This window comes from Condylura cristata, unplaced genomic scaffold (assembly GCF_000260355.1).
Source record: "Condylura cristata isolate star-nosed mole 26May11 unplaced genomic scaffold, ConCri1.0 scaffold00015, whole genome shotgun sequence".
Taxonomy (NCBI): domain Eukaryota; kingdom Metazoa; phylum Chordata; class Mammalia; order Eulipotyphla; family Talpidae; genus Condylura; species Condylura cristata.
Window position 1 is genome coordinate 34,752,783 of NW_004567116.1, and position 8,074 is coordinate 34,760,856.

General features: G+C 52.0%; 1 protein-coding gene across 4 annotated transcripts in view; it reads right to left on the reverse strand.

The window, feature by feature from the left end:
• Positions 1–8,074, reverse strand: part of PPFIBP2 (PTPRF interacting protein, binding protein 2 (liprin beta 2)) — a 131,473-nt gene that overhangs the window by 118,026 nt on the left and 5,373 nt on the right. The gene's annotated exons all lie outside the window — the stretch shown is intronic.

Consider the following 8,074-nt stretch of genomic DNA (forward strand, 5'->3'; position numbering starts at 1 on the left):
TCCTCTCCTGATCACTCATTAAGCCTTGTCTACTGAGGATTTAGGGAACATCCTGTTAGGGGCTGAATTGTGCACCTCCATTTATATGTTGAAGCCTTAATCCTTAGTGCCTCTGAGTGTGACTGTATTTAGAGACAGGATCTTTAGAGAGGTAATTAAGATAAAATGAGATTATCAGGGTGGGCCCCTAATCCTACATGACTGGTATCCCTCTAAAAACACAGCCAGGATTGGGGAGGGAGGGACCAGAAGAAGAGGATGACCACCCAAAAGCCACAGACGGAGGCACTGGAAGATGCCAATCCTACCAATACTTGATCTTGAATTTCGAGAGTCCCCAATTCTGAGGAAACAGATGTGTTGCCTTATTCTGCCCAGTCTGTGGTGCTGTTATGATCCCCCCTTCTGATCTCAGACACAGTTCTGGACAAACCCACTTCCTGTCTCCAGCGATGTAGATCTCTGCTGTGATCACAGCTTCCCTTGCCTCTCAGTCTAAAGGAAACCTTGCTTAGCACCTTCAACTTTAAACAACATCTAGGATGGTGCCTAACCGTCCTTTGCCAATCTTCTTTGTTGGTCACCCTGGGGAACACAGCCATTGAGTGAGGCCAGACTGTGGTACCCTGCAAGGAGGAAACCCTAAGACTCAGAGCTGAGCAGCTGTCCAGCTTCATCCATGGAGGCCAGCACCCCAAGGTGCTCTTCAGGTCCAGGGGGTGGGGACTGGCATGGAGCCTCTAACTCACCTCGCTCTGGCATTCAGTTCGTGCCCACTCCCCACCCCCCACTTATGGGCACTGAGGGCAGAGAGCAATAATTCAGGGACTTTCCAGGAAAAGAGACCCAGGAATCCCCCCTGTGCACACAGATTCCTAGAGATGGAAGACATGAGGGCGGAGAATTGAGAATTACGCCGAACCAGGTTCCCCCTTCCTGGGGGCCCCAAGGTCTTGCTCCTGGCTTCTGTCACTCTGACCCAAGGCAGGTGGGAGTGTCTGGGAAGCCTCCTAAGCCCTGCCATCTTCCTCACCTCCTCTTCTATGTAAATCAGGACTGAAAACTCCTCAAGCTCTTGGGGAAAGGAAGTCTGAGTTCCAAAGGGGCTGGTGGTCCCAAACCCCAGCCGGCTGCAGCCCTGAGCTTTCTCCTTCCCTAGGAAGGAAAGAAGCAGGAGTAGGACGAAGGGTCCAAGCAGTGGTGTCAGATGGAAATGGGTTTAAATCTTGCCTCTGCTTCTCAGAACTGGGCTAGCTGTTGTCCCTGAGTAACATATTTACGCTCTAAGGTTACTATGTATGGAGATACAGTGTCTGCCTCACACAGGCCTGGTCTAGGTTAAGAGAGAGGACAGAATCAACCACCCGGCCCCCCAGGGGGTGCCTGGCTCGGTGACCACCTAGACCAGTAGGAAACTGGTCCAATCACACTAGAGAGAAACAGAAATTCCGGGCATGTGTGCTAAGTTTGAGTTGTTGCCTCCTCGGGGTCCACCTCACTGGGGGCTGTCAGAGCCCCCAGATAGCCCCTAAGTCACTCCTCGTTCTCTCCAGGCCCCTGCTCAGGGCCAGTGAGCAGCAGAATCACAATGCTTAGGGCCCTCTAGGGAGGCACCCAGAGAAGTCACAGCTGGGGAGATGATGTGGAAGACCCCAAACATATTGACTACAGATGAAGCTGGACTCCAGGGGCTGAGGGGAGGGCAGCTGCTGACCACACCCACAGTTGGCTTTAGTCTTGGAGCAGGAGGGGGGTCTCTGCCCTGTGTACAGGCATTGGGAGAGCCCCGAGAGGTGCCCCGAGACAAAATGGTGGAGTCGCATTGGTGCCCCCCTCAATCAGAACCCCTAAGGCCAAATAGACATGCACCCCAACGACCACGAAAGATTTTCACACGTGGGGTGTGACAGCCATGCAGTGAGAGGCGAGAGGGATCCTGGTCAGAAAGGCCGTTCCTCACTGTGTTGGTGCTAGGTTTATTTTCAGATTCTCCTTCGAATGTAAAAAATCATGACACTTGAGGGCTGGAGCAGCCTTAACATCTCCAAAGGGATCTGATTAGAAGCAGAACATAGAAGGTGAGCTTGGTGCTCCTTGAAATCCTCTGTTCACATGACACCCAAGTCAATGTAGTCCAGACAATCCACCCACCCCCCTTACTCCCGGCTAAGGGAAGCCTCCCCTCAGGCAGGGGACCTCAGATCTTCCGGTCCATCCTGGGAACAGAAGTAAGGTGTGGATGAAGGGCTGACTGTGGGTTCCGGGCTCCAGGAGACGGGCCAAGCTGGGCCTGGGCCATTCCTGTCAACCAGCTATAAGGACTATTGGGCTCTCTGGACACAAGACAGAAAAGAAACCCAATTTCGGCGGGCACCACCCACCTGCTCAGAGCCTGGTCATGCTACAGCAGAAACAATGCTGCCTTTTACACAGGTACCCCGTGCCCACTCCACACCCCTGCATGGCAGCCTCCCAGCAGATGCTGAACTGTGCACTGACCTCTCCATCCCCACCCACCTGGGTTTCCAGCCAGGGCTTTCTGACTCTCATCCCTCGCCCTATCCTCCCACTCTCAATCCCTCAACACCACTTTTACTCAATGTTCCTCTAGAGCTAAACTGTGGGGTCCTCAACAGGCAAGGTGGGTTGTAAGTAATGGACTACTAATGACAAATTAGCTAAAGCCGGATTTGGTTCTTGTATATATTAGAGAACATTCTGGGTCAGCTTACCCCATTCTGACATACTTTCTTGAGTGGGAGGAAAAATAGGTGAATTTAGCCACTGCCTGTCATGCCAGGGGGGGAACAGCTTCCATGCCACCATGAACAGTGACAGTAGGAAAGTCCCTACTATTTGAGAGATTTGCTTCCTAAATATGGATGTGTGTATCCACACATGGCTGTGGGGCTGTGTGCTACTTAACAATCTAGCCACACCCCCGCGAAGCATCATCTGCCAGTAGAGTGACCTCCTTCTTGCCTCAACACGAAGAACAGATCTTCACCAGTAAAGACTCTCACCACGGTGGTGGCAGCATCGCGTGGCGAGAGCTTGAGATCGGGCGTCAGGTCGTCAGGGCTCCCCTCTGATGTCGGCCTTCCAGCTAGGAGAGAAGGTGCCTCTCCTGACTCAGGTTCCTCCAGGGTTAAAATACTGACAGGCTGCCAGGAGGCTCTGTGCTCAATGATGCATAGAGGGTGCTAAATAAAAGATAGCTTCTATCCCTGGCTCCCTATTTAACCTCACTCAATCCTTGGTTCCAGTCAAACCAAAGCACTGGCTGTTCTCTATACTTGCCCAGGAGTTTACCACCTGCTGCCTTTCTCTGTGCTCTGCTGTTCCCCCGCTGGAAATGTCCTTTACCTCCCATAGAAAAAGGCATCTCTGGCCCCAGTCTTTCCTTCAAGATACACCAGATGTCAACTCCTCAGCAAGCCAAAAGCCTACCCTGTCCTTTCTCTGAAGGCTCACTGGGCTTTCTATGTGGTTATTATGCCCAGCGTGAGTAAGTTCCACCCAACAGGGAACAGTTCATTCATCTCACATTGCCTCCTCACACCCCTGAGTCCCTGTGAGCTCTTAGCACAAGGGATGATCAAAAATCACTGAAGTAATGAAGTCATGAATCTACTGACTTCTACCTCTGAAAGTGTAAACGTTCCCCAGAACCAGTGGGTCAATTCTAATCTTGGGGTTCCCCTGGGCTCCCTCCCTCCCACCTTGCCTGATCTCCACCCTGCTAACCAGGCCAGGATATTGTGCCCTCAGGCATCCACATCACTTAACCACAGCACTCTCATTTTCCCTGCTACCTCACTCACCCAAAACCTCCACCTACAGCAATACAGTCCTGGTGCCATAAGCCCTTTCTGCTGCTCCTTGGGACTGGAAGCCCAGGCTGCGGCGATGGGCAGAACCCCCAATATCATGACCAGTGTCTTTTGGATGGCTCCCTCCTTCACACCATACCCTCCTGGAGGCCGTAAACCAATGCTTCAGACCACATGGCTCCCACTCCCTTCTATGTCTGCCATGCCTCGTTGGATGCTGTGAGGCCAGCGCCTCGGCCCACACGGCCCTGGTTCTCCAGGCAGCAGGGTGTCATGTCTTCATCTCTTCCCAGTGCCCATGATGCTCTAAGAGCGCGCATTCCCCAGTAGGTGACTGGGCCAAAGCAGGCCCTGGGCAGAGAACACACTCAGCTGCGATCACTTCATTGGCCTCACAGTCAGAGCTGCAGCTCACAGAGGCATTTCCTAGAGCTTGTACTTTTCTCTAGCCCCTGTGGCTGAGTGGGACTTTCAGCCTGTGACCTGAGACAGAGAAATGTCTGCCCAGCTTTAGAGCTGCCCAGCCCCCGTCGGCCACCCTCATACCAGCCCGCACTTGCTGCACTCAGCTGTATTCTCAGAAGCTACCAATCATCGCCCAGTCCTTCAGCATTTCTTGTGAGACCTATAGCTTCCAGGAGGCATTGCCTCTGCTGTGAGCTCAGACTCCTTGCTAGTCAGGTTGACTCCTATGCTGCGCTCAGCTGCCTGGCCCTGGAAATAAACTTGAGCCACTTGGAATTTCTAACATCATGTCACACTGAAATTGCTCCCCTTTATTTCCTGCTCTGTACCACCAGGGAGCCTTGACCCTGCCCTCTGGGCAGCACAGAACATGGAAACATTTCCCTCACCTACTGGAAATCGCAGTCACAGTTCAGTGGCCTTTCTGTCCCCAGGTTCCTCGCAGCTTGCAGGACAGGGGCTGAGCTTTCCAGCTTTTAGGGTCCCTCCTCCACGGCCTGTCTCAGGCAGTGCTGGTAAAGTGGGATAGTTCCCACCAAACCTGAGCCAGGACTGAGCCAACATGTGTGAACTTCCCCACACGGTCAGCTGGGAAACTCACACCAATGGCACTGGGAGCCGAAGGGGAGGACTTTGTACTTTCTCCTGCCACGTCTCATTGAGCTGGTTTGGGCTCTGAGCCCTTTCTGTTTGCTGCCCTTGTCCTGTATGCAGGTGACCAGCCATGTGAAACCAGGCTGTCCCCTCCCGTCACGCATTTCTGCCTCCTGGACTTCCTGCTCCTGCCAGCGTGACCTTTCTTTACCACACCTGGAGACACGGAGCATGCTGCATCCCCTTGCAATTTCAAAATAAGCCTCTGGGAGATGCCAATCGCTCCTCTTGAGCTCTTGACAAAACATCTCTCTCAGGCTTCCTGAGAAGAGGATTTAAATTTAATGATCATAACACCGTTTACTGACTATTATGATGTGCCAAGCACTACAGCCAACATTTGACTTTGCATCTCATTTATGCAAAGGGTGCATTATTGTTTCCATTTAACAGATGAGACACTTAATGCTCGGAGATGTAGAAACTTGTTCCAAGTAGCAAAAGCAAGTGAATAGAGACCTGGGATTCAAATGGATGCCTGCCTGGGTTTAAGGACAAGCTCTAAAGCTACTAGAGTCTTCAGGACTTGGGGCTTAGAGTGGGGCAAGTCCTCTTAGTGGAGAAAACCTGTTTCCTGCCACCTTGGGATGGGGGGAGGGAGGTGGCCAGGGAAGTCAATTTCCTCATCCCCAGAAGCAGGGTGGGAATCCCTGGGCAGGCCTTGTGCAGCTCTGGCAAGTCAGCCAGTGGCTGGGGCTCAGTTAACGGAGCTGCGGGGAAGGACCAGATGTCTCGGGGAAGGACCAGATGTCTCGGGGAAGGACCAGATGTCTCGCTGCATCACAGGAAGAGCTGCCGGAATAAAACATGTTCATGTCTAGTCAAGGTCACTTATCTATGCAAGTACTATTCCTTTGCTTTTGTAAAATGCTGAGTTCCATGAATCTGCCTTACCTATCCAGATTCAAGTTCTAACTTCTCCTCCTCCCCACCCCCACAGCAATCTGATCCCCCCTACTACCCCTACCCCCTTCTCCCGGCCCTGCCCGTTACTTACTAAATTTGGAGTTTGGTAACATACGTCCCAGTATACCTGTGGTGCTAAGTCATCCCAGGATCCCTTTCCGTTCAACATTTGTTTCTCCTCCTTTCACTTTCAAAAATGTCCCACAATTCAGACAAAAACTTCAATTGATTCTAATATTATGAACCTTAAAAAAAAAATCAGTTTACTTCTCTGGCACCTACTTCCTTCCCATCTTCCCATAAAATCTTAGACAACATTGCCTGTGGCTGGAAAAAGAAAGTTTCAGGTATTCTTCTCCCTTTGAACTTTTTTTTTTTTTTTTTTTTTACAAATGGACTAGCACCACCTGGCTCCTGAGACAGCCCCTGCAAAGCCCACCACAGCTGAAGTTCTGCTCCCCATCCCTGCTGGAGGCAGCTCTCTGCAGGCCCAACCTGTCGCTCTCTGGTGCTGCCATGGAGCAATCCAGCCTCAAGCTCCAGTTTGTGGAAAACCTCTTTCTTTGTTTCAGGGGAAACGAGGCCTCACGTTGGGAGAAGGAAACCGTTGTCACTTGAAGAGAAAGGAGTTGCCATGAAGGCATGCAGTGAACAAAGGTAGCCCTTTCTCGGTTTTCCTGACCTGAGCTGTGGCTCTGCAGTTTTCTGTTCTTAATCTTTATAACAGACTTCTTGGATGCTACACAACTCTCTTTCTCTCCCCCCTCCTCCCCATCTCTCTCTCTCTCTCATTCCCTCTCTCTCACATACAAACACACACACACACAGAGTCAACCCAAGAAACTCCTTTTGGCTGGGCTCTCCAGCCCTTTCTGCCAGAGCAGGTTGGAGAAGTCCACGTAGACTTCCAACCTGGGACACTGCAGAGTAGACACAGGAGTGACCCTCCTGGTCAGAATGCTGCTTGCCCAGCGGAGGGGCCCAGAGACATCTGATCAGTACATTCCATCCTCACACACAAGGTGGCATGGATGTACGACTTTCCCAGGGCACCGGCAGGAGTTGGGGCGACACCCACGCAGCACATCCAGCAGCCAGAAAGCACCGGCTACTCCTGAGCAGGCAGAGAACCTGGGGATCTGGATCACCTCCTTGTCTAGGCCTGCCCTCAGCACTAGGAGAAAACAGATAACACCCGAGAAGAGCCACCTGCAAAGACCACGGCGTGTGTGTGCCGAGGGAGAGGCCGTGATTCCCCATAACTTTGCAGGTACTGACATCATCCTGGAGTCTTGTCAGCAGGCCCTCCTCCACTTACCCCCAGGATTCTTACATCTTTATTTTTATGTGGCAGTACCACATCCCAGGCAATGATGTAAATGTTTCAAATGCATTAACCCAGCTCTGCCTCAGCAAACTGAGGGAACCACACCGGGCCATGGTAAAGGCAGGACTCATCCCAGGACGCTGGAGGCTGAGGACAAATTTGTGAAAAGGAGGGAATAAAGGGAGACAATCCATGTGCAGGCCCACCTAGTCTCGGGGGAGCACTGCCGTTCCTAGCCAATGTCCTCTGTCCTCATCAGACAGCTATGGCCCTCGCCCAGCCCTCTAGATCCCTGACACTGGCCCTCCACATGGATGCTGCATCATGGCTAGTGACCTGCCCCAGAGAGGCCAACCCCTTGCCCTACTCCAATAACAGGCACTTCTCGTGACTGGCCGGATGGGCTCCTAAGTCTGGAAAACAAGAGGGTGTTTGGGCCTTGGAATACATCCTTCCATGGAACTGAGGGATGGGTGGTTGCATTCCCAGAAAAACCCATATACTACACATACACTGATGCTGAGTGTAAACAAGTATAAGTGTGCCAATACCCAAAGAGTGCTCCCCACCCCCTCTTCCATCAGCCCACATACGGCTGGGCCACAAGACTCATGAGCTTCACACCTATTAGCATTGAATGCCAGCAGGCACTCCCCCTAGAAGACTCTGGCTCTAGGAGTCTACAGACCAAATTCACCCCAAACCTGGCTTTTTTTTTTTTTTTAAAGATTTATTTATTTGTTCATACAGAACTGAGGTACAGGCCAGAGGTGCAAGGACAGTGAGAGGTTTCACTTGAGACAGAGTGGGGAGCAGAACAGGCAGACCCATGAAGTACACTGCTGAGGGGAGCAGCGGGCGGGTCAGGAGAGGTCTGACTCGCCATGTG